A 24,976-nucleotide genomic window follows, 5' to 3' on the forward strand; every position below is an offset into this window, starting at 1 on the left:
TCCAACGCAATTTGCTTATATCCACCCCAGCATGTAGTTCAGTGCCTGGCACATAGTAAGCACTTAACAAATCCCACAATTATTATTGCTATTATTATTATTGCCAGGGGCTGGGTTAGATACAAGATAATCGGGTTGGACACAGTCCATGTCCCACATGGGGCTCGCGGTCTTATTCCTCACTTTACAGGTAAGGTAACTGAGGCACAGAGAAGTGAAGTGACTTGTCCAAAGTCACACAGAAGACAAGTGGTGGAGCTGGGTTTAGAATCCAGATCCTCCAGAGTCCTAGGCCCATGTTATATCCACTAGGCCATACTCCTTCTCTCACCACCTCCAGTTACTCCTGAATTTTGACTTAAATACTCTTGCCAGATGATGACACATTAATGAATATTATAGGATGTACTTAGAACCAGACTTTTTAATATAATATAAAATTTGCATAAATGAATGTAGACAATATAGTAATCAATCAAAGGCATTTATTGAGTGCTTTCTGTGTGTAGAGCCCTGTACTAAGCACTTGAGAGAGCACAGTACAATAGAACTGGTAAACACAGTCCTTGTCCATAAGGAGCTTTTGGTCTAGAGAGGGAGAGAGAGTCTATTTTCCCCAAATATGGTAATTTATAGTTGGAGTAGCATTATTGCGAGAAGCAGTACGGTCTAGTGGATAGAGCATGGACCTCGGAGTAGGGAGGACCTGGGTTGTAATCGCGGCTCCTCCACATGTCTGCTGTGTGAACTTGGGCAAGTCGCTCAACTTCTCTGTGCCTCAGTTACTTCATCTAGAAAATGGGAATTAAAACTGCGAGCCTTATGTAGGACAGGGACCGTGCCCAATCGGTTTAACTCGTATCTACACCAGTGCTCAGTACAGTGCCCAGCATATAGTCAGCGCTTAACAAATACTATAAAAAAAACCCACTTGGAAACAAAAGGGAAGGATGATGAAGAGTACTAGCGTGAGCAACTGCCACAGATTGTATGTTCCCATACTGCTCTGGGGAACTAGCCCCTAGCCTCACAAAATAAGTTTGACCCTTGACACTTTTCACTAATGTAGTTCTCCCCTTTTTCGCTCCCTCTTTTCGGTTCCCACTTCAATTACAACAATTACAATGGATGAAGGATTCTCAGTTGTGTCTACCAAATCAGTGAAAAATTGAGGTAGGAAATAGTGAGACCTCCTTACAGCCTTTCCCAAATTGGTCATTTTTCCTTCCTAAAATGCCTGTTATGTTTCTAGGGAGGAGATAAGACAGGCAGCCTTGTCCAAAATAAAGAAGTATCTCTATAGCCGTGGCAGTGTTCTTTGGAATATCTCCAGCACTTTTGACCTTGATAACCATCCTTTCCCCCCCTACCCACTGGCTTTGGCTTTTTTAAATATAGCTCACAAAGATTTTATGAGGATACATGAAATAACACAGATATGAAGAAATGTAAATTCAAAGTAGTACCATTATTATTAATTATTTCCTTGCTATTCATTCATTTTCTCACTGCCTCCAAGCGTGTTTGTTTTCTCCCAGTGGCTTCATCTGAATTTATAGGTGTTCATCTTCAGCCCATCGCTTTTAGCTTTTACTGTTTTCTAGAAGAGTGGAAAATGATCCTATTTGCCTCTCAGCCATTTATTCCCAGAAACTATAACCTCTTTTCGAAGATTGTGGTTGGCTTAGTGATTTAGGACTCATGACCCTCTGTGACAAGAATTCACCCCTTTATCTTGAGTCAGGATAGCTCTGGAACTGTTCAAGAATTAACCTCCGATAGAACCTTCACCTGGGATTTCTTAACTCAATAAAGGTGGAGGCTACTGGCAGGTCTCAGGATATTCTAGGATTTAAATGGTGGGGAAAAAACATCCACTTAGTCTGCCCTCAAATATTCAAAGCATGAGACAGACTGATGATCATAATTTGCCCCGTCAAAGAAGCGTTTGCCCGTACAAGCCTACATCTGCTGAAAATAGGGAAAATATCCGCTTTCATTTTACAAATCTTTGAAGAACGAAGTTTCTTTTTTCTAAATCATTTCTGTCCTCAGAAAGTTTGGGTTCTTCTAGGATTTGCACCTTTATTTGCCCCTCCCTCAGCCCCACAGCATTTGTGTTCATATCCATAATTTATTTATCTATTTATATTTATTTATTTATATTAATGCCCGTCTCGTGTAAGCTCCTTGTGGGCCAGGAACATGTCTACCACACAGTATGGGGATGGTATGTGTTACATTTTGTGCTGCTCTGCAAACAGTAAGCACTCAATAAATGCGATTGATTGATTAATGAATTTTGAGGAATAAAGAGACATATATTTATTGAACTAATCTTTCTGGCACTAGTCAAGGGCTTACTACAGTGTTACACAGTCAGTAGGCACTCAGTAAGTATCACTGCTTGATTGGAGGGATTAGGAAAATGATTTCCCCATGATCACACAACAGATAAGAAGTTATAAAGCCTCAAAACTTCAGGGCAAAAAAAAATAAAAATAAAAGCTGTTTGCTAGAGTTAGAACTCAAATCTGGCTTGATTTTAATTTGTCTACGCTGCAAGGAATTTGATTCTGAGAAACAAACACTGTTGATGACTATCCAAAATAAGAGACCGTATTGGACAGACCAACAGTTTTGCTCTGTTGAAAGCGTGACCGTGGAAAGGGCATAGTTCTGGAAACAGGTGACTTGGGTTCTGTCTCCCTTCGTCTTCAAAGCTTTCCTTTCTGAGTTGCCTATGCATTTGCGTCTGTACCCCTTAAGTCCCTGACCCTCACCAACCCCCAGCCCCACAGCATTTTCATCCACACCCTCCTGCTCTGCCGCTTCCTCGATCTGTAATTTATTTTAATGTCTGTCTCCTCCACTATAGTAAGTTCCTTGAGGGCAGGGGTCATGTCAACCAACTCTTTTGTATCGTACCCTCCCAAGCGTGTAGTAGAGGGCTCTGCACACAGTAAGAGCTCAGTAAATACCAGCGATTGATGGGCTAATTGATAATAATAATAATAATAATGGCATTTGTTAAGCACTTACTATGTGCAAAGCACTTTTCCAAGTGCTGGGGGGAATACAAGGTGATCACGTTGTCCCACGTGGGGCTCACAGTCTTAATCCCCATTTTACAGATGAGGTAACTGAGGCTCAGAGAAGTTAAGTGACTTACCCAAGGTCACACAGCAGACGTGGGGGAGATGGGATTAGAACCCATAACCTCTGACTCCCAAGCCCGAGCTCTTTCCACTGAGCCACGCTGACCTAGGGCGTTTCCCAAGGTGGGCAGGAATCCTGAAAAATGGCTAATACGGGCAGCGAAGACCACGGCGGCTATCAATGGACTTCATCATCAACATCAATCGTATTTATTGAGCGCTTACTGTGTGCAGAGCACTGTACTAAGTGCTTGGGAAGTACAACTTGGCAACATATAGAGACAGTCCCTACTTCAGTACTACAGCACAGCATTTGCACTGCCGTGGTCATTTTGGCTGTAAAACATGTTCTGCATAGAAAATACCTTAGCGTCCACTTCCACGGTATGCTGCTTTTTTTAATGTTATATGTTAAGTGTTTATCATATGCCAGGTACTGGTCTAAGCACTGGGGTAGATTCAAAATAATCAGGTTGGATGCAACCCCTGTCCCATGTGTAACTCACTCTTAATCCCCATTTTACAAATGAGGTCACCAAGGCACAGACAGGTTAATAGTAATAATAATCATGGTGTTTGTTAATAATAATAATAATGATGATGATGATGGCATTTGTTAAGTGCTTACTATGTGCAAAGCACTATTCTAAGGTCTGAGGAGGATACAAGGTGATCAGGTTGTCCCCCGTGGGGCTCACAGTCTTAATTCCCATTTTACAGATGAGGTAACTGAGGCACAGAGAAGTGAAGTGACTTGTCCAAAGTCACATAGCTGACAAGCGGCGGAGCCACGATTAGAACCCTTGACCTCTGACTTCCAAGCCCGGGCTCTTTCCACTGAGCCACCCTGCTTCCTGCTGTTAAGCACTTACTATGTGCCAGACACTGTACTAATCGCTGTGGGGAGACAAGCAAATCAAGTTGGACACAGTCCCTGTCCCACATAATAACAATTATGACATGTGTTAAGCTCTTACTAGGTGCCAAGCACTTTTCCGAGTGCTGGATCAGGCTCCCAGTCTTAATCCCCATTTTACAGATGAGGAAACTGAGACCCAGAGCAGTGAAGTGACTTGCCCAAGGTCACACGGCAGACAAGTGGCAGAGCGGGGATTGGAACTCATGTCCTTCCGACTCCCAAGCCTGTGCTCCATCCACTAAGCCATGACCAAGGTCATACAGCAGAGAAGTGGCAGAGCCGAGGTTAGACTCCGAAGTCTATGCTACTTGCATGTTGCACTCCATGGTCCCATGGGAATGTAACTAAGAAAAATGGGAGGGCAACTGTCACTTCAATCAATCAATCAATCAATCGTATTTATTGAGTGCTTACTGTGTGCAGAGCACTGTACGAAGCGCTTGGGAAGTACAAGTTGGCAACATATCATCATCATCATCATCAATCGTATTTATTGAGCGCTTACTATGTGCAGAGCACTGTACTAAGCGCTTGGGAAGTACAAATTGGCAACATATAGAGACAGTCCCTACCCAACAGTGGGCTCACAGTCTAAAAGGGGGAGACAGAAAACAAAACCAAACATATTAACAAAATAAAATAGAATAGATATGTACAAGTAAAATAAATAAATAAATAGAGTAATAAATATGTACAAACATATATACAGGTGCTATGGGGAAGGGAAGGAGGTAAGATGGGGGGATGGAGAGGGGGACGAGGGGGAGAGGCTGCACAAACCACTATCTCTCCAATTAAGACCCGCGTTCACATTCCCCGTCCAGAAGCTTCGGGACCAAAGCTTGTCCGCTATTCTGGTTGGGAGATCCCATCAGGTCATGCCTGGATTCTTACTCCTGCAACAAACAACTTTTGTGTTTGTCTTCACAGCAGAGCGCGTGCCTGCCTCCCGGTAGCTAAATGTGCTGCTGAACTACTCAAATGCTGTTTCTAAAGGGAAATAAAAAATAAATGAGGGAGTATTAATCATTTTTATAGTTTCCACTTCAGTCTGACACATTCCGTGTTAAATTGGCTCTGCCCCCACCTTTTTTTCTTCAGTGAAAACCGGCTTAATTGATCAATTGGTCATGAATAATCTTTTCAATTTATTACTTTTTCCCATTTCCCCTCCAGCTTCTGAAACTGAGCTTAACGGAATGATCTAGGCATATTTTATGGTTTTTCTTTTATCTAGCATTTTATGTGAAATCATGAGAGATGGAGCTGAGCTCTCAGTCATCACTCGATAAATAATCAGAGGGTCTCCCTTTTGGTCTAATTTTTTTATGGAAACATGTAAGTCTTACATCGGGGTATTTTTTTTTTGAAAATATTAAATGGGAAATATCTCCAAGAGTGACAGGCAATTTAGAAGAGGCCAAATGTTTATTTTGTAAATCAAAATTCCTTTTTATTATTTTTTTGGTTTAACAGCCTTATTGGAGTACCAGTTGAATGCTGAGTGGCTCAAGGGGATCTCCCGCTAAAAAACAGGTATATTTAACTACTTTTTTTAACCTCTCCTGAGGTCAAAGAGACCTTTCTTGCCAATAGCATACACCATTACCTCCTATAACTATGATGTAGTGCTGAGGAGGCAACTGTCCAGTTATTGATTGACATTCTGGTCTCAAATAGCTTAAACGTGGAGCCATTTCATTTTCCTGTGCTGCTCAGCCACATGTTTATTGCACTTGAAAATGTAACCAGGGATTTTATTGACCTTTTCAAAACCATTTGGGATCCAATGCCAAAATTAAGTCTTATTAACACGGTAGTTGTGGTCTGGCCTTATTCAACCCCTTTCTTTAGAGGACACTTGAAGAACACGAAACCTTTCTGATTTTTCTTTATTAAATGTTAAATGCTTCAGTGCCAGTAAAATGGAGTACGCCACAACATATTTGGGCACCCAACAGAGGATCTGAATCTCTGCGTTGAGAAGCCTTTAAAAGAGGAACTAAAAGACCAACAAAAAATCCCTTTAGCTTCTTTGGTCCATGGAAATTTTTTTGACCAAAATTCAGAGTAAAATCCTCCTATTTATTCATTTGGGGGATTATATTGCAATATGTCCATCACAAATACTCCCAAATCCCGACACAATATAAAGCAACAACTATTTTAAAGTATTTCAGTTATGCTGCTCTCAAATCTCCTACCAGCTAACCTGACCTGGAAAGATATATTTTTCCCCACACTCCCCAAGTCAATAAAGTGGGTCCGATCATCAGGCAAAAATATTACAGTGCTCTAGATTTAACAATAATGTACCTTGAATATACATGGCACTTTATTTCCCAAAGCTCTTTCACTTTACTTGATCTCATCTTTCTCCTCACAGTGTCTATTTGAGGTAGGCAAGGGCAAGTATTAATATCCCCATTTGTACAGATGAGGAAACTGAGGCATAATCAGGTGAAGAGACTTGTTCAAAAGCGCACAGAAGGCCATGGCTCTCACTCTCATTTTCCTTCCACTAGATCGTCTCCCTCTTAATGAGAACATTTTTGCCATTTTTCACTCCTAGGAGCAAGGCAGAGCAGAGGTGACCTCTACGTCGCCATTCATAGCTGAGGGTGACCCTTCCTTAGTATCCTTCTCTCTTTAGAATTTTCAATCGAATCTCAGGCTGGCAAAAGATGCTCTGTCAATGTTTCCATAAGAACAAAGAATTTGCCAGAAGCGTGGACCAAACCACTGGAGGTGGAAGGGAGCATATTCCTGCGATTGGAGCAATGAAGCGTGAACCGAGATTCTGCCAGCATGCGGGCCTGGAATAAGGGTGGCGGTGTCCCCGGGCAGGTATGAATTAGAGACAGATTTGTTAGAAGATGGAGATTGAAGAGTGGAAATTCCTTTACTTCTGCTGCTCGATTAGCCTATGTGGCTCTCAGCTGCTCTCGGCTTGGAACAAATGAACGTGGTGCGACAGAAATAAAGAGACGTCCGTGAGCCGCTCAGCCTGACACGAAGGGAAAGTGGCATGTTCTAGCAGATGGAGCATGGTCCTGGGAATCAGAAGGAGCTGAGTTCTAGTCCCTGCTCGGCCACTTGTCCGCTCTGTGACCTTAAGCGAGTCACTTCACTTCTCTGTACCTCAGTTACCTCATCTGTAAAACGGGGATTAAGCCCCACGTGGCTGTCCCAACTGATTACCTTGTGTCTACTCCAGCGTTTCGAACAGGATCTGGCACATAATAAGTGCTAAACAGATACAATTAAGAAAAAGTCTTCCTCTCTGCTCACCAGCCTTACTGGTGCCCAGAGTTCTGGGGATTGGAGAACTCTGAGCAAATATATCTGGGGAAATCAGGCCCCGCTGTGGGGGTGGAGATGGGGGGGCGGGTGGCAGGCATATTTATAGAAAGACATTTTCCTAAAAGAAATTAACTTTTCTGGATGAGATTTGCTTGGGTTGGAACCGGGAAATAAGAAATGCTATTCCCAGATCCAGAATTCTGTCTCTGATAGACACTGCAGGTTGTGTGGAGGAGCCTTGACATCAACCTGCCAGAGTAGGTCGACAGGGCAAAAGTTAAAGGTTTTTGAAGGGGGGGAATGCTAACACCTCTAGCATTTTCCCCTACATCTCTAAATTTCCCTGTTCTTCCATGTTTTTTCTCCCAACCTCTCTCCAACTGGCACCATTTCCCATGGTAATTAATTGGATATGATTACCACACATTTGGTGAAGAGATGTTGTATTTTGTTTCTTTCTCATCTACCTCATTAATGATTCCATGGCCCCTTACCTTGATACTTTGGGATCTGGCAAGTAAAAATTTGGTATTTTCCCGGCCCAATCATTCATTCATTCAATCGCATTTATTGAGCACTAACTGGGTGCAAAGCACTGTACTAAAGAACCTGGAGAAGCTGCGTGGCTCAGTGGAAAGAGCACGGGCTTAGAAGTCAGAGGTAGTGGGTTCTAATCCCGACTCCGCTGCTTGTTAGCTGTGTGACTCTGGGCAAGTCACTTCACTTCTCTGTGCCTCAGTTACCTCATCTGGAAAATGGGGATTAAGGCTGTGAGCCCCTCTGTGGGACAAACTGATTACCTTGTATCTATGCCAGCGCTTAGAACAGTGCTTGGCACATAGTAAGCGCTTAACAAATACTATAATAATAATTATTATTATTATTGGGAGAGTACAATGCAAGTTTCAGTTGCAACATAACTAGTGAGATTGGACCGTGTGGGAAGAATTATGGATTGCAGCCGCATAGCAGAGATGCCCCACGGACCGCCCCCTACTCCCAACCAGGAGCTTTGAGGTTGGTAAGTTAGTCGTCCGTATTTATTGAGTGCTTACTGTGTGCAGAGCACCGTAATAAGCACTTGAGAGAGGACAATGTAACAATATGATAGACATATTCCCAGCCCACAATGAGTTTATGAGATCAAGAATTGACAGTTCGTCATTTTGGGTTTTATCAGCCCCCCACCCCGATGGCCATTGGCCCAATGGGCCCCTCCCCAGAGTCCGAACCTTCTGGCAGTAGAGAGAAGGGTGGCAAAAACCTGTCAGTCATTCAAATTCAGGGGGATGGAAAGGCACACAGGAGAACCGTTTCTCATCCAAAAATACCCTGTCTGCGGTCTCTACCATAGCCTGAATTTTGAGACTGCTACTGTGCTGAACTGCAATGGAAAATGCTAGGCTCAAAACTTTCCAGTGTCTTCTGTCATAAGAAAAATTTGGATTCTGTAAAAAAAAAAAAAAAAAGAATTTCAAACTCCCAGGAGGTTCGTCCAGTACAGAACCGGCTTATTGTCATCTGTTCAGTGTCTGGTCTCGTTGATGACTCATTGTGACCTGCCTGCTTCTCTATTTGCCGCTCAGTATGATCAGTGCTAGCCCTCCGCCTATTACCTGTGGAGTGTTCTGATGATTAATGCATTCAGGTTACTATAAAGTCATCTTCGGAGGCTAATTTGTGAGGCAAAGTTATCGGCCGGGTCATCGTGGTCTGTGTAGCTGTGGAGGCAGTACATGAATGAATAAAAGTGACATAGAGAGTGGGTAAAAGTCTAGGCACCTCCCTCAAAATAAAATAGGATACATGAAGAAAAAGTCAGTACATTAGGTCCCATTTATATATCTTGGTCTATACAGACTAGCAAAATATTCAATGAATAATCCAGATTCCTGTCAGGCCTTCATTTTCCCCACAGGATGATAATCAATCAATCATATTTATTGAGCATTTACCCTATGCAGAGCACTGTACTAAGTGCTTGGGAGAGTACAAGAACAACAGAATGGAGTTGGTAGACACATTCCCTGCCTACAACGAGCTTACAGTCTAGAGGGAGCTCACGGTCTAGATGCGGCCCTCATAATAATAATAATGATGATGGCATTTGTTAAGCGCTTACTGTGTGCCAAGCACTGTCCTAAGTACTAGTACTGGACTGCTTCCTTTGTACATTAGGGGCCACCGTGGTAAAATTTTGCAACATTTTGGGGGTTCAGAGGAATGGGAGTTCCAAAGCATCCCTGCGCACAAAATTGGATTATTGACCTAACTTTGAATGAATTGTTGGGGGTTCCTACTCTTCCGAAAATTCAGGCCTGGAAGCCGGTAGGTCAATAAGTCTGCTGTCTGCTGCCATGGGGCACTCGGTAATCATGATGGCATTTATTAAGCGCTTACTATGTGTCAGGCAAGTACATTTGTGCAATTGCAATCATCCTCATCAGCCCTTTTCAAACGTTTCTCCCTCTACCCATTTTCTGCCCATCAGTGCCTTCAGGGCCCACTTTACGTTCATTTCACTCATTCAGTCGTATTTATTGAGCACTTCCTGTGTGCAGAGCACTGTACTAAGCACTTGGGAAGTACAAGTTGGCAACATATAGAGACGGTCCCTACCCAACAACGGGCTCACAGTCTAGAAGGTTCAGGTGAGTAATCAATCAGCCATATTTATTGAGCACTTGCTGTGTGCAGAGCACTGTATTAAGCGCTTGGGAGAGTACAGTATAACAGAGTTGGTAGACACGTTCCCTGCCCACAGTGAGCTTACAGTCTGGAGGGGAGGCAGACATTAATACAAATAAATAATTTACAGATAAGTACATAACTGTTGGGGGGCTGAGGGAGGAGTGGATAAAAGGTGTGAGTGCTGAGTCAGCTAGAAGGTGGGACATTTTTATTCATTCTGTCATTCAATTGTATTTATTGAGCGCTTACTGCACACAGAACACTGTACTAAGCTCTTGGGAGAGTACAGTAGAACACTAAACAGACACACTCCCTGCCTACAATGAGCTTACAGTCTAGAGACGAGTTTACAGTCTAGAAACATGTGATGTCACAGGCATCTCCTTATCCAGTGCTAGTTGAGTGCTACTTGAATGTAGTGAACATTTAATCGAGCACTTATTTCCTTTTTTCTAATTTTACTCACTAATTGCACTGTAGGTCTCTAACAGTAGACCCCGGGGATAGGTTTCATTTCCGTATCCCACAGTCTTTGGGATAAGCTTAATTAACCAGTGTGTTCCTCATTTTTTCTATCTGTAAAATAGGGAGAATAGCGCATGTCTCTACTTCCCTTATTAAGATACAGTAAAAACGAATTTGGCTGTGGCTCTACAGGTTTCCACAGAAAAAGGCACTCAAAGAGAAGTGGCATATTTCTGGTCATTAGGCAATCCATTTTCTCTTCAGGATTACGAGGTGTGGTCAATCTTATCTTTTACTGCATATTAAATGTCCCCGATAGTTATAAAACATCTGACCCTTTTTTAAGATGCAACCGGTTATCTGATCCTCTGTGGGAGCAACTCGCATGTACTGACAATGCACTTTGAACAGTGATACTTCCTTTTTGTCGTTCAAAATTAAATTTTTCAGTTGCTGTGAATAGTAAAAAGAATGACATCTGTTTCATTGCAAAGTTCAGCCTGCAATGGTTTTTCTCTCATTCCCCTGCTCGCCTGAAAACCGTTTAAAACTCCTCCATACGTTAGGACAGGAGAGCTGCCAAAGATTTTGGCTTCAGGGCCTCCAGATTTTTGAAAACAGCTTGAGACAACACAACTAGCTTAGCAAAAACTTAGCAATTTTATGTGAGCTCTACATCTTCGCTTTTCAATTCTCTTCTCCCCCCAGTGCCTCACACACAAAAAGTTGATACCAAGCTGTACAAGGAAAGAATCAGACAACTTGGGTTTTAGGAAATGCATATTTTTAAGTTTCAAGCTTACAGAAATGTTTACATTTCAAAACAAATTCCTGTGAGATATTTTAGTTCAATTTGGGGCAAGAAAAAAAGTGTCAGCCGAGTTATAATGTCACTAATGGGATTCTCTAATAACTGTAAGTTCACCCAGGAGAAAGGGATTTTTCCCTTTCTTTCAAATCTTTGATTATTAAGCTTTCATTTTAGTGCTGGATCTTAATAACAAATTTGTCCCAACTGGCATTTGTTTTTTGTTTAATGCTGCCCTAGAAGTAAACATAGAACCCTTACCGTATTTGTCTTATTACACAATATGTCCACATAGCTCAGAAATGAAGCAATGTCATCTTAATGGATTTCTAACGATTCCATAACGTTTGTAAAACAGTTAAGGTACTTAATAAGCCAAATTCCAATTCGACTGTTTGCCTGAGATCCTTCCAACAGTTTGAATTGTGAAAGCTATTTTTCACTTCTTGACCTGGGCTTCATATATTGCATCGTCAGCCCCATTAAGCAGCCCCTGTTTTCTGCATTAGGAGCTGCATGCAATGTACATAGGGATTTCTGTGTACAATAATTCTGTAAAAGTATTGATTCTGTAAAGTTATTGAGGCTCCTTTGGGATAAAACAGATGACTTCTATTATAACACACCCTTCAAGTTGTCTTATGATCCGAGTTCTTTTGGTTTGGTGCAGTGGGACTTTTTTTTCAGTGGTAGACTCTGAATCCAACTAAACCATGTATGTCGAACAATAAAAATAACAGCGTTAGCCACTTTTGAAATGAAATGTAACATCAGTTGTTTTCACGCATCAAGCAATGCATAAATTTTCCAAATTATCTTATCTTGTAAGAATAATAGAAAATGGGAAGTGACGGTGGGTGGAGAGTTGACATAAAAGAAAAAAGGTCTTATGAGAGCAGATTATATTTTTTATCTCAGAAAGGGGACTAATTTTTTGTCTGCCATTATTACTTAAATATCTTGAAGACTTACTGTTTCCCTGAAGTACCACTAATAAAATTTCCATAGAATCAGCCTGACTTAAACACCCTCCTGAGATTCTGAGCTTTCCAACTTTCCCTCACATCATCCATCAGGGACTCCAATTTGGATTTTTAAATTGCTGGATGTTCCAGCCCTATACTAGAGAAGCCACTCAATATTTTTGTCAAGGACGTAGTTGAACCTAGAAAAACGTTTGAAAATTTTATCCCCCTCACCGCCCCCCCCGCCCCCCCGAGCCCATAACTGAACTGGGAAGCAGGGTGGCCTAGTGGAAAGAGCACAGTCCTGGGAGTCAGAGGACTTGAGTTCTAATCCTGACTCTGCTATGTGCCAGCTGTATGACCTTGGGCAAGTCACTTAACTTCTCTGGCGTTTCAGTTACCTCGTCTGTAAAATGGGGATTAAGACTATGAGCCCCATGTGGGACTGGAACTGCGATTATCTTGTATCTACTCCAGCGCTTAGTACAGTGCCTGCCACATAGTAAGTGCTTAAAAATACCATTAGAAAAAAAAACTGAGTCCAGTGAGCACCAGCCACAGCAACTGGGGCTCCCCCCACCCAGAAACCATCATTTGATCAACCAGTCAATAGCATTTATTTAGCTACTACTGTGTGAAGAGTTTCATACCAAAACTTTAGAAGAGTAGAGTATTCATTCAGTCGTATTTATTGAGCGCTTACTGTGTGCAGAGCACTGTACTAAGCGCTTGGGAAGTACAAGTTGGCAACATATAGAGATGTTCCCTACCCAACAATGGGCTCACAGCCTAGAAGAGAGCAAGTAGACAAAACCTCTGTCCTCAAGGAGTCAACAATCTAATGGGACAGACAGATGTAAAATTATCTGCAGTTAGGACACAATAGAGAGAAAAAACTGGCTATAACAGGAGACTGGAAAACTGAAAAAGTGAATAGATAACTATTTACCTAGTCCAGGTGGTAGGCTGAAGGGAAATTTCTTCCTAAGAGGGCTTACAGATTTGAGGAATGGAATGGAAATGGAAAAGAATGAACAACTTTCAAAATCCATGAAGTCGTTGAAGTCCTTTCTTTGTTCCTAAAACCCACAAAATCATGTAAAATCCGTGAGAAGGCAGTCTTGTAAATCTGGCTCTGGTTTCTTACCATACCCTCAGTTCCTGAATCGTTTTCTTAGCCAATTCTCTAATGACTCTGTTCCTTCCCCTCACTTACCCAAAGTTTCCAGGTCTTAGATACACTCTACCTTGACACGAGGGGCATTCACGAGGAAATGTAGAATTGCCTTATCCCTTCTGTAACTAGCTTGGAGTGTTCTTGTAGCCTTAAGTAAGAGCTCTTGTAAAAAGCCACTTAACTCATTCTTAAGATGCTAGATTATTCCCTCTTTGATTAGATTACTGACCTTGTTATTTGATAAGTATAACTTGACCTCAAGTGCTTCTGGAATGCTTTGGCTTCTGACCATATTGAATTATAATTGATATGAAGACATCATTGTAGGAGCAGTTCACCTGGAGAGGTAATCGCATTAGATTTCACTAGACAGGCCGAGCCGTGTCCTCTTCGTACTTGAAACCCTCAAGGTACTGAAGAAAACAATCCTGGGAACTAAGCAGGCCTCATTTTTTCCAATACATTTGATCTGGTTCGATGCCCTCGATAGAGTCATGGAACTCTTGGAAAATGTGTGGGAAAATATGAAGTGCTTGGGGGTTCACTCTATGAAGCACAAACCACCTATTTAAATATTTTCCTGGACTCTTTGGCACTGGGTCTTTATGTTGCCTGGAGTTCCTCGTGTCAGGGAAGCAGCGTGGCCTAGTGGCTAGACCACAGGCCTAGGAGTCAGAAGGAGTTGGGTTCTAATCCCAGATAATAATAATAATAATAATAATAATGTTGGCATTTGTTAAGTGCTTACTATGTGCAAAGCACTGTTCTAAGCGCTGGGGAGGATACAAAGTGATCAGGTTGTCCCATGTGGGGCTCACAGTCTTAATCCCCATTTTACAGATGAGGTAACTGAGGCTCAGAGAAGTTAAGTAACTTGCCCAAGGTCACACAGCAGACATGTGGCGGAGCCAGGATTCGAACCCATGACTCTGACTCCAAAGCCCGTGCTCTTTCCACTGAGCCACGCTACTTCTCAAATCTGCTTCTCAGATCCGCCACTTGTCTGCTGCATGACCTTGGGCAAGTCTTTTCACTTCTCTGGGCCTCGGTAACCTCGTCTGTAAATGGGGATTGTGAACCCCATGTTGGACTGTGTCCAACGTGATTAGCTCTAATCTATCCCAGTGCTTGGTACAGGGTCTTGCACATTGTAGGCATTTAATGAATACCATTTTCAAAAAGTGCACATGAGCAGTGGGGAATACTGCCCACTTCCACTGGCCGCAGACCACTTCCAGAGCTTTAAAGACTCCCCAGCTGATGTGGGTCTGGATCAGGAAGCCTATTACTCCATACCGATTCATCTGGAGGGTACCCAGAAAGTCCGATTCATTTCAGTAGCCCCTTTCAGAGCTGTGGTCCTTTGGTGGGGCTAGAAGCCCAATCTGGTCTTTTTCCTTCCCATCCTCCAAAGAGGTCTGAACCCCATAGGGGACCCAGCTAGGATCGTCCCATCCTCTTGAGGGGAACTTCTGAAGCTCCAAAGTCGGCCCAGCCCTGGGGCAGACCATATTGCAGTGACTTCAGGCTGATGATCCCTGGGTCCCAGAAGGTCCAGAACCAGTTTAGGATCGGTGACATGGCCCGAGCTCTCTCTCCCAGGTAGCACACCCCAGATACTGCTGCTTTCCAGGCACACATACTCCAAAACACCCCAAACTAAAGGCAAATACAGGCAGCCCCACTCTGGTCTCTAGCAGAGACTGTGTCAACCTGATTATCTTGTAGGTACTCCAGCACTTAGTACAGTACTTGACACCAATAGTGTTTAACAATAATATTATTATTATTACTTACAGCACCCTTGATATTTGAGTATTGCTCCTTTAAGAGCCTATGTTTACCTTAATGCTAAGAAGTGAGAAAAGGTTCATTCAGTCGTGTTTATAGAGCGGTTACTGCGTGCAGAGCACTGTACAAAGCGCTTGGGAGAGTACGATAAAGCAATAAATAGATACATTCCCTGCCCACAACGAACTTAGAGAGAGTTTAGGTGCCTTTTTATGGGCCCTGTGTGGGAGAGATTGTTTCTCATAAACAGCACAGTTGCGTCTGTAACCTCACCATCGGAAGGGCCATCTTCAAACACAGAAGCCGGGGAAACAATGCTCCTGGGAATGCTGGAATGCGACAGAACACTGAGAGAGTCTCATTGCTCAGAAATAGTAAATGACCCTTTCAAATTAGGACCCTAGTCTTACAGAATTCTAAAACCGATAACGTTCAGGCGAGTGTAATCTCTTTTGGCTGCAAAATGCTCAGGTTGCTTACAGACGTTGTGTTTATTCATCTCTGCCACATCCCCGGCTGAGAAGAAACTAAGGCACAGAGAAATCAGTCAAGCAATCAGTGGCATTTGCCGCGGCTGAGAAGAAACTAAGGCACAGAGAAATCAGTCAAGCCATCGGTGGCGTTTGTTGAGCACTTATCTGTGAGCAGAGCACTGTACTAAATACTCAGGGAAGCAAAGTACAACACGACAGACCTAGCAGATGCAATCCCTGCCCATGGATAGCTTGCAGTCTGTAAGGAGAGACAGACATTAAAGTAGGTTGGGGACAGAGGAAAATGTGAGCCCATTGTTGGGTAGGGATCGTCTCTATATGTTGCTGACTTGTACTTCCCAAGTGCTTAGTTCAGTGTTCTGCACACAGTAAGCACTCAATAAGCTCGAGAAGCAGCGTGGCTCAGTGGAAAGAGCCCGGGGTTTGGAGTCAGAAGTCACGGTTTCAAATCCCGGCTCCACCACTTGTCAGCTGTGTGACTTTAGGCAAGTCACTTAACTTCTCTGTGCCTCAGTAACCTCATCTGTAAAATGAGAATTAAAGCTGTGAGCCCCCCGTGGGACAACCTGATCACCTAGTAACCTCCCCAGCTCTTAGAACAGTGCTTTGCATGTAGTAAGTGCTTCACAAATACCATTATTATTATTAATGATAATAATAATAATAATAATAATTAATATGATTGAATAAATGAATGAATATAAGGATATTTACATGACTGTTGTGGGGCTGGGGTGAGTGTCAGAATGCTTAAGGGGTTCCCAGCCAAGTCCATAGTCGATTTAGAGGGGAGGGCAGATAGGGGTAATAAGGGGCTTTGTCTGGGAAGGCTTCTTGGAGGAAATGTGCTTTTAGGAAAGTTTTAAATGGTTGGGGGGGAGAGTGGTGGTCTTTTGGACGTGAAGGGGGAGGGCTTTTATGTCTGAAGGAGAGTGTAGGCAAGGGATCTATGGCGAGGTACAGAGAGTAGGTTAGTTAGAGTAGCAGAGTGTGTGGGTTGACTTGTAGTGGGAAATGTCTCGTTACCTTCTCCCACCTTTGCTTACACTACAAAAATATTTTTTTTCTTTTTTTTAATGGAATTTATTAAGCGCTTACTATGTGCAAAGCACTGTTCTAAGCGCTGGGGGGTTACAAGGTGATCAGGTTGTCCCACGGGGGGCTCACAGTCTTAATCCCCATTTTACAGATGAGGTAACTGAGGCACAGAGAAGTGAAGTGACTTGCCCAAAGTCACACAGCTGACAATTGGCGGAGTCGGAATTTGAACCCATGATCTCTGACTCCAAAGCCCGTGCTCTTTCCAGTGAGCCAAGCTCCTTCTCATACTGTAAGGCCCTTGTGGGCAGGGCCCATGCCAACCAACTCTGATGCCTTGTACTTTCTAAGCACTTAGTACAGTACTCTGTATACAATAAGCGCTCATTAAATATCATTGATTGATTTCCTGCCCCCAGAGCTGTGGTTTAATATTGCCTGTATTCTTATTTCAGCTTGAAAATCCCCATATTTGGAGCCATCGAGTTATGAAACCAAATATGAATACTAAAACAGGCATATTCATTTGTATAGTCCAGCTTACACAGTTGATTAGACTCAACCCTGGAGGGTCTGGTGGAATTAGTATGTGACTCTTTTATTTACATAATTGGGATTCTATTAAATGGTGTGAAAGGTGTTATGTAAATAATAATTATTCCTGGAAATGTTACCATCAATTCCCCTAATTGTGAAAACAGTTCTGAGCTGGGTTTTCATTTTTTTTTTTTTTTTGCTTGTTTAAAATGGTGCAGGTAGAGTTTTGTTGCTTCCTGCTGTAGCAAAGACATACTGTGGTAATATAGCTTTTTTGCTCCTTCTCCAATAAGAAGCAGAACGCATTTTCTTAATATGAAATACAGGCAACATTTTTAAAAGATGTTTTCGGCACCAGCTGACCACCCAAAATTTAGATTTTGTTTTTAAAAAAGGAGGAATTTTATAGGATGAATTCCTTTAAACTGAAATAACAGAAAACAAGATGCTCGCAAATCCTAGTAGCATGAGAAAACTAAGAAGTGATGCTAACTAGAAACAGAAGTGAAACAGACCAATTTCATTTCATTATCATAATTCTGTGAAGGAGGAAAAAGGGAAACAATGTTAGTCATATTTGATGTTTTAAGATACTATTAGTGATAGCAGAACTAACTTTTACAGTGTTTTAGGTTTTACTTTAAATTGGTCCTTTTCCTCTGCGGTATGTTTTTAGTTGATCCCAATGTTCTGTAACGGTTTCTGTGACGCTAAATTGAATTTGGCTGGTTTTAACTAGAATCAGGATTTCAGATTGTTGTTGCGGCTCTCCTGTGCTTTGCGTACTGTACCTCTAGGTTCCTCTCACCCTTCAGTGAGCATTTTCAAGATGGGGCCCCCCCAAACCCTTTCCTGGCACTGCTTCTGTTTTCTAGGTTTCACTTATTTTAGAAAACATTTTCCTCTTTCCTTTAAAGTCATCATCACTAGACTTCCATCATCCATGAATAAATCTCTCCCTTCCTGACTTCTTAACAGAGTCCCCCCCTGCATTGTTTGTGCACAACCATCACCTCCTCCATTCTAATGATAATTGTAATAATCACGTAATAATAATGGTGGCACTTTTTATGGCATTTATTAAGTGCTTACTATGTGCAAAGCACTATTCTAAGCACTGGGGAGGTTACAAGGTGATCAGGTTGTCCCACTGGGGGCTCACAGTCTTAACCCCCATTTTACATCTGAGGGAACTGAGGCATAGAGAAGTGAAGTGACTTCCCCAAAGTCACACAGCTGACAATTGGTGGAGCCGGGATTTGAACACACGACCTTTAACGCCAAAGCCCGTGCTCTTTCCACTGAGCCAAGTACGTGCCAAGAACTGGAGTAGGTACTATACGATCAGAAAAGATGAAGTCCTGTGCCCATAAGGGGCACAAAGAGGCATTTAATCCCCATTTTCCAGTTGTTGTAGCAGGTAAATAGCAGAGCTGGGATCAGAACCCCAATCCTCTGACTCTCAGTCCATTGTTCTTTCCATTGGGCCATGCAGCTTCTTCTCCCTTCATTCTTTTAACAGACCAACTGAAGAACTGCCACCCTTTCTAAGTCATTTCTCTACAGACTGAAGTCCTGCACGCTCTCCCACACTTAGCTGTGCTGCCCTGGCTTCCATCTCAGAGCATTACATGAATCTAGAAAACTAGAGCATGACCATGCTGCTAAAATAATGCATTCAAAGGGGTAACAAACTGTTAATGCTGTGGAACCCCCTCAAATTGGGCATGAGAAGCAGCGTGGCTCAGTGGAAAGAGCACGGGCTTTGAAGTCAGAGGTCAAGGATTCAAATCCCCATTCTGCCACTTGTCAGCTGTGTGACTTCGGGTAAGTCACTTAACTTCTCTGGGCCTCAGTTACCTCATCTGGAAAATGGGGATTAAGACTGTGAGCCCCACGTGGGACAACCTGATCACCTTGTAACCTCCCCAGTGCTTAGAACAGTGCTTTGCACATAGTAAGTGCTTAATAAATGCCATTATTATTATTATTATTATTATTATTATTATTATTATTAAGACTATGCCCTGCTAGAGAAGGCTCAGTAATTTGTTTTTTCCCCTATTTGAGGCTACTATAGACTGTAGACTGTTGTGGGCAGGGAATGTGTCTACCAATTCTGTTACAGTGTACTCTCCCAAGTGCTTCATACAGTGCTCCTCACACAGCTCAAGAAATATGATTGATTGATTAATTGACTGAAGCAGAGTGACACTGGTTACTTTGTGAAGAGAAGCAGCATGGCTCAGTGGAAAGAGCACGGGCTATGGAGTCAGAGGTCATGGGTTCAAATCCAGGCTCTGCCTATTGTCAGCTGTGTGACTTTGGGCAAGTCACTTAACTTCTCTGTGCCTCAGTTACCTCGTCTGTAAAATGGAGATTAAGACTGTGAGCCCCACGTGGGACAACCTGATCACCTTGTAACCTCCCCAGCGCTTAGAACAGTGCTTTGCACATAGTAAGCGCTTAATAAATGCCATCATCATTATTATTATTATTATTATTACTGGTTCAGCTCAGTCAGTTACCCGGGTAGCCTCGGCTACATCCGACCCGCATCTTTTAGGGGATCCAGTGCAAGCCAGCTGGAGAGTCCACCCCCAGATCTTGGGGGCCTTCACCCCTATGCGGTTCTCTTGGAAAAAAGCACACAAAGGAAAAGAGGTAGATGGGGTAAGGTAAAATAACCCAATTGACCACAGTAGCAATAATAATGATAATGATGGTATTTGTTAAGCGCTTACTATGTGCAAAGCACTGTTCAAAGCGCTGGGGAGGTTACAAGGTGATTAGGTTGTCCCATGGGAGTCTCACAGTTTTAATCCCCATTTTACAGATGAGATAACTGAGGCACAGAGAAGTGAAGTGACTTGCCCAAAGTCACACAGCTGCCAGTTGGCAGAACCGGGATTTGAACGCATGATCTCTGACTCCAAAGCCCGGGCTCTTTCTACTGAGCCACACTGCTTCTCTTCTCCTTCACAGTACCTCCCTCACCCCCCCTCCAGAGCTGCCTATTAAGATTGTCACAGTGCTTACATTAATAACAATTAATAATAATAATTATGGAGCTTGCTAAGCGCTTACTATGTGCTAAGCACTGTTCTAAGCACTGGGGTAGCTACAGGCTAATTAAGTTGGACACAGTCCCTGTCCCTCATGGGCCTCACACTCTTAATCCCCGTTTTTCAGATGGGGGAACTGAGACCAAGAGAAGTGAAGTGATTTGTCTGTCTCCCCCTTCTAGACTGTGAGCCCATTGTTGGGTAGGGACCGTCTCTATATGTTGCCGACCTGTACTTCCCAAGCGCTTAGTATAGCGCTCAATAAATATGACTGAAAGAAAGAAAGAAAAAAGAATTTGCCCTAGGTCACACAGCAGACAAGTGGCAGAGCCAGAATTAGAACCCAGGTCCTTGTGACTCCGAGGCCCGTGCTCTATCCACTAAACCCCGCTCTTCCACCCCTGTTTGAGTACTGGGGAAGACGCCCCCCAAAAAAAGGCTTATGCCAGGGGTGACTTGAAAGAGTTGCAGAGCAAATCCGCAACAGGGCCCAGAACCGCAGAACCAGTGGGGAATGGAGGCAAACTGCAAAAAGCAGAACATCCCAGCCAGGAAGGGGCCAGGGGGCAAGTGGTCACAGCAGGAAAAGAAGCCCCAAGACTGAGCCACAAATAATAATAATAATAATAATAATAATAACAAAAATTGGCATTTGTTAAGCGCTTACTATGTGCAAAGCACTGTTCTAAGCGCTGGGGAGGATACAGGGTGATCAGGTTGTCCCACGTGGGGCTCACAGTCTTAATCCCCATTTTACAGATGAGGTAACTGAGGCCCAGAGAAGTTAAGTGACTTGCCCAAGATCACACAGCAGACATGTGGTGGAGTTGGAATTTCAACCCATGACCTCTGACTCCAAAGCCCGTGCTCTTTCCACTGAGCCACGCTGCTTCTCTAAGCATTTATTGCCTAGCTTTTCACTACACGGTGACAGCAAATGAAGTCAGACAGTCTGCCAACATGACTTTAGGAACACACGAGCACATTCACAACAGTTTGCTTAAGGACTATCATGCCTTACTTTAAAATCTTATCAAGTCCCGTGTCAAATAGGCCCCAAAAGTATATACTAATTTCTTTTCTCATGAACATTGAAAATAATCATAATAATGGCATTTTTTAAGTGCTTTACTATGTGCAAAGCACTGTTCTAAGCGCTGAGGGGATACAAGATGATCAGGTTGTCCCATGTGGGGCTCACAGTCTTAATCCCCATTTTACAGATGAGGTAACTGAGGCACAGAGAAGTTAAGTGACTTGCCCAGGGTCACACAGCTGACAAGTGGCAGAGCCAGGATTAGAACCCATGACCTCTGGTTCCCAAGCCCGGGCTCTTTCCACTGAGCCACGCTGCTTCTTGTATCAACATTCAGAGAAAGTCAGAGTAGAACAATTCCAGGCAACGAGAAATGTTGAGGGAATCATTTCCATCCTTTCCTGAGGACTGCCTTTGTGTAGCACTGATTTGACCAAATGGAGCCCTAATGGCCTTCTGAGCCCCTGGTGCCAAAAATAATCTTGATCACTCTCCTGGGGGGACTAGATTAATATTGATTTGGATTGGGGGGCGTGTTTAAGTTGTTCATCAAATCGGGCTATGCTTTGTCATATTGACTGTGATCTCACTGCCTATACCCCCAAAGCAAGCTGAACCAAATCACCTAGGAAAATACTACTTAAAGAGGAAACGAAACTGACTTTCAGCTTGGAGAAGAAAATGCATCATTTTCAAGGTGACATGGTTTTCTAAACCAGAGCCAATTTCTGCTATTCGTTACCGTAACAGCTTTGCCCACACATGCACACTAACCCCATCGAAAAGATGCCCGGTGGAGTCATTGCCCTAAAAATGTATGATGGTAAAAGGCGATAGACAAAGAGCACGAAAGGCAGAAAATTGGAATCAATGTTGCCATCCATTAATACTGGCCCAGAAGCCTGGAAATTGAGGCTTCTGTTCTGATTCTTAAAGAGACCATGGTAGAGAAGCAGCATGGCCTAGTGGGAAAAGCCTGGGCCTGGAATCCAGAGGACCTGGGTTCTAATCCCGGCTCCACCACATACCTGCGGTGTGACCTTGAGCAAGTCACTTCAATTCTGTGTGCCTCAGTTCTCTCATCGGTAAAATGGGGATTAAATACCTGCTCTCCCTCCGACTTAGACCATGAGCCCCATGAGGGACCTAATTATCTTGCTTCTACCTCATCGCTTAGTGTGGGGCTTGGCACATAATAAGAGCTTAATAAATATCAGTATTATCATTACTATTATTACTAGAGTTTGGGGAAACTGGAAAGTAGTGGTGTCCACAACCATTGTCTCAATGCCAGATTCTTCCAGATTCTGTGGTTTTCTGGGTGGTGGCGACAACTGACTTGTTTTTCCCTCTTCCAGCTCCTCAAGAGCCCTTCAAAGTCCCCATTTCCCCTAAATTTCCCTTTCTGTCGGAAGCAGAAAAGGATCTAGAAGTTAGGGTAATGACGGTGCATGCTTGGAGATGGAAGCAGCTCTTTGAGCTATTAACAAGACCGGCATACTGGATCTAAAAGTCAGAGTGACCTGGCTACTGTAAATGTTGCACCATGTATGCATGCACATATAATAATAATAATAATGATAATGGTATTTACTCATTCATTCAATCGTATTTATTGAGTGCTTACTGTGTGCAGAGGACTGTACTAAGACTTGGGAAGTACAAGTCGGCAACATATAGAGACGATCCCTACCCAGCAACGGGCTCACGGTCTAGAAGGGGGAGATAGACAGCGAAACAAAACATATTTATTCATTTAATCATATTTAGTGAGTGCTTACTGTGTGCAGAGCATTCAATCGTATTTATTGAGTGCTTACTGTGTGCAGAGGACTGTACTAAGACTTGGGAAGTACAAGTCGGCAACATATAGAGACTACCCCTACCCAGCAATGGGCTCACAGTCTAGAAGGGGGAGACAGACAGAGAAACAAAACATATTTGTTCATTTAATCATATTTAGTGAGTGCTTACTGTGTGCAGAGCATTCAATCGTATTTATTGAGTGCTTTCTGTGTGCAGAGCACTGGACTAAGTACTTGGGAGAGTGCAATACAACAAAAAAACAGACACATTCCCTCCTCACATTAAAGGCTACCATTTGCCAAGCACTGTACTAAGCGCTGGGGTAGATACAAAAAAATCAGGTCCCACAGTCTATCATATTCATGCTCATGCATTAGGGACTTCCTGACTGATCAACTTTAGTCCTGCTGCTCCCGCAAGAAACAGAAGAGCCAAGAATCAGTGTAGTTTAGTGGAAAGAGCCAGGGCCTGGGAGTGAGAGGACTGGGCTTCTAATCCCAGCTCTGCCATTTGTCTGCTATGTGACCTCGGGCAAGTTACTGCTCTCCGCCTCAGTTACCTCACCTGTAAAATGGGGAATAAGACTGTGAGCCCATGTTGGACAGGGACTGTGTCCATCCTGATTAGCTCGTATTAATTATCATGGCATTTGTTAAGCGCTAACTGTGTGCCAGGAACTGGACTAAGCACTGGGGTGGATACAAGCAAATCAGGTTGGACACAGTCCCTGTCCCACATGGGGCTCACAGTCTCAATTCCCATTTTGCAGATGAGGTAACTGAGGCCCAGAGAAGTGAAGTGACTTGCCCAAGGTCACGTAGCAGACAAGTGGCAAAGCAGGGATTAGAACCCGTGACTGTCTCACTCCCAGGCCCGTGCTCTATCCACTATGCCATGTTGCTTCTCTTGTATCTACCCTAGCACATAAGTGCAGTGCCTGGCACAAAGTAAGCGCTTAACGAATACCACTTAAAAACAAAACATAAGATGGTAATCCACCTTGTAATAATAGTGATATTTGTTAGGCTCTTGTACTTTAACATCTGCCCTCCAAGATCTACCAACCTTTCAAGGTGAGAATTTCTTTCTTAGAGTAAACCTAAAAATCCCTAGAGTTACAATTTTAGCACACGAAGAATATTTGGTCACCATCCTCTGTACCAATGATTTCATATGTGTGAAGCAGTTATTAAGTTGCTTCATAACCTCCCTTACCAGTTCCAATTTCCTTTTAGGAAAGGCTCAATTTTCTAGGTGTTCAAGAATTTTTGAACTCTTTTCCCGTCTGATCCTGTTCAAGTTTAGTGTTTTCTATTTAGATGTTTGCAGTTATTTTATTCTTTTCCATTTTCAAATTAAAAGATGCACCTTAGTACAAAGGTGAGTTCCATTCTCATCTCCAGGAATCTTTTACTCTCTCGCAGTTTTATACAGAGGGCAGAGAGGATGGTTCTGTCGGGGCGGGTGAGGAAGAGGGGGAAGGGAGTTCTTCTGTGTCTTTCCCCAGCTGGACAGTCCCTTAAAATAAGCAAGCACGGTCACATTTAGGGTAGAGCTGGGTACTATAGCCTAGCAACAATTCTACTAACCATTCCCTAGCAACAATTCTGCTGCTCCCAGCTGTTGAACTCCCTGGAATGAGCTTTGTTATTTCGCTTCAGTAGCAATGCAACGGAGCATTTTTTTTCCTTTACTAGCAGTAGCTTAGGTTACTGGAGAGCAT

At 43.1% G+C, this 24,976-nt stretch overlaps 1 protein-coding gene across 3 annotated transcripts in view; it reads left to right on the top strand.

Moving 5' to 3' along the window:
* Window positions 1-24,976, top strand: part of GRAP2 (GRB2 related adaptor protein 2) — an 86,430-nt gene that overhangs the window by 2,096 nt on the left and 59,358 nt on the right. Inside the window, exon 3 of one of the 3 annotated variants that reach the window (XM_038756702.1) lies at window positions 5,554-5,613. The exons of 1 other annotated variant lie outside the window; for it this stretch is intronic. The gene's annotated coding sequence lies outside the window, so the exon portion shown is untranslated. Of the gene's footprint in view, window positions 1-5,553; window positions 5,614-6,867; window positions 6,925-24,976 lie in introns of those variants that run through there. One more of the 3 variants, XM_038756704.1, reaches the window with a different exon arrangement.

Source organism: Tachyglossus aculeatus, chromosome 14, assembly GCF_015852505.1.
Source record: "Tachyglossus aculeatus isolate mTacAcu1 chromosome 14, mTacAcu1.pri, whole genome shotgun sequence".
NCBI classification, from domain to species: domain Eukaryota; kingdom Metazoa; phylum Chordata; class Mammalia; order Monotremata; family Tachyglossidae; genus Tachyglossus; species Tachyglossus aculeatus.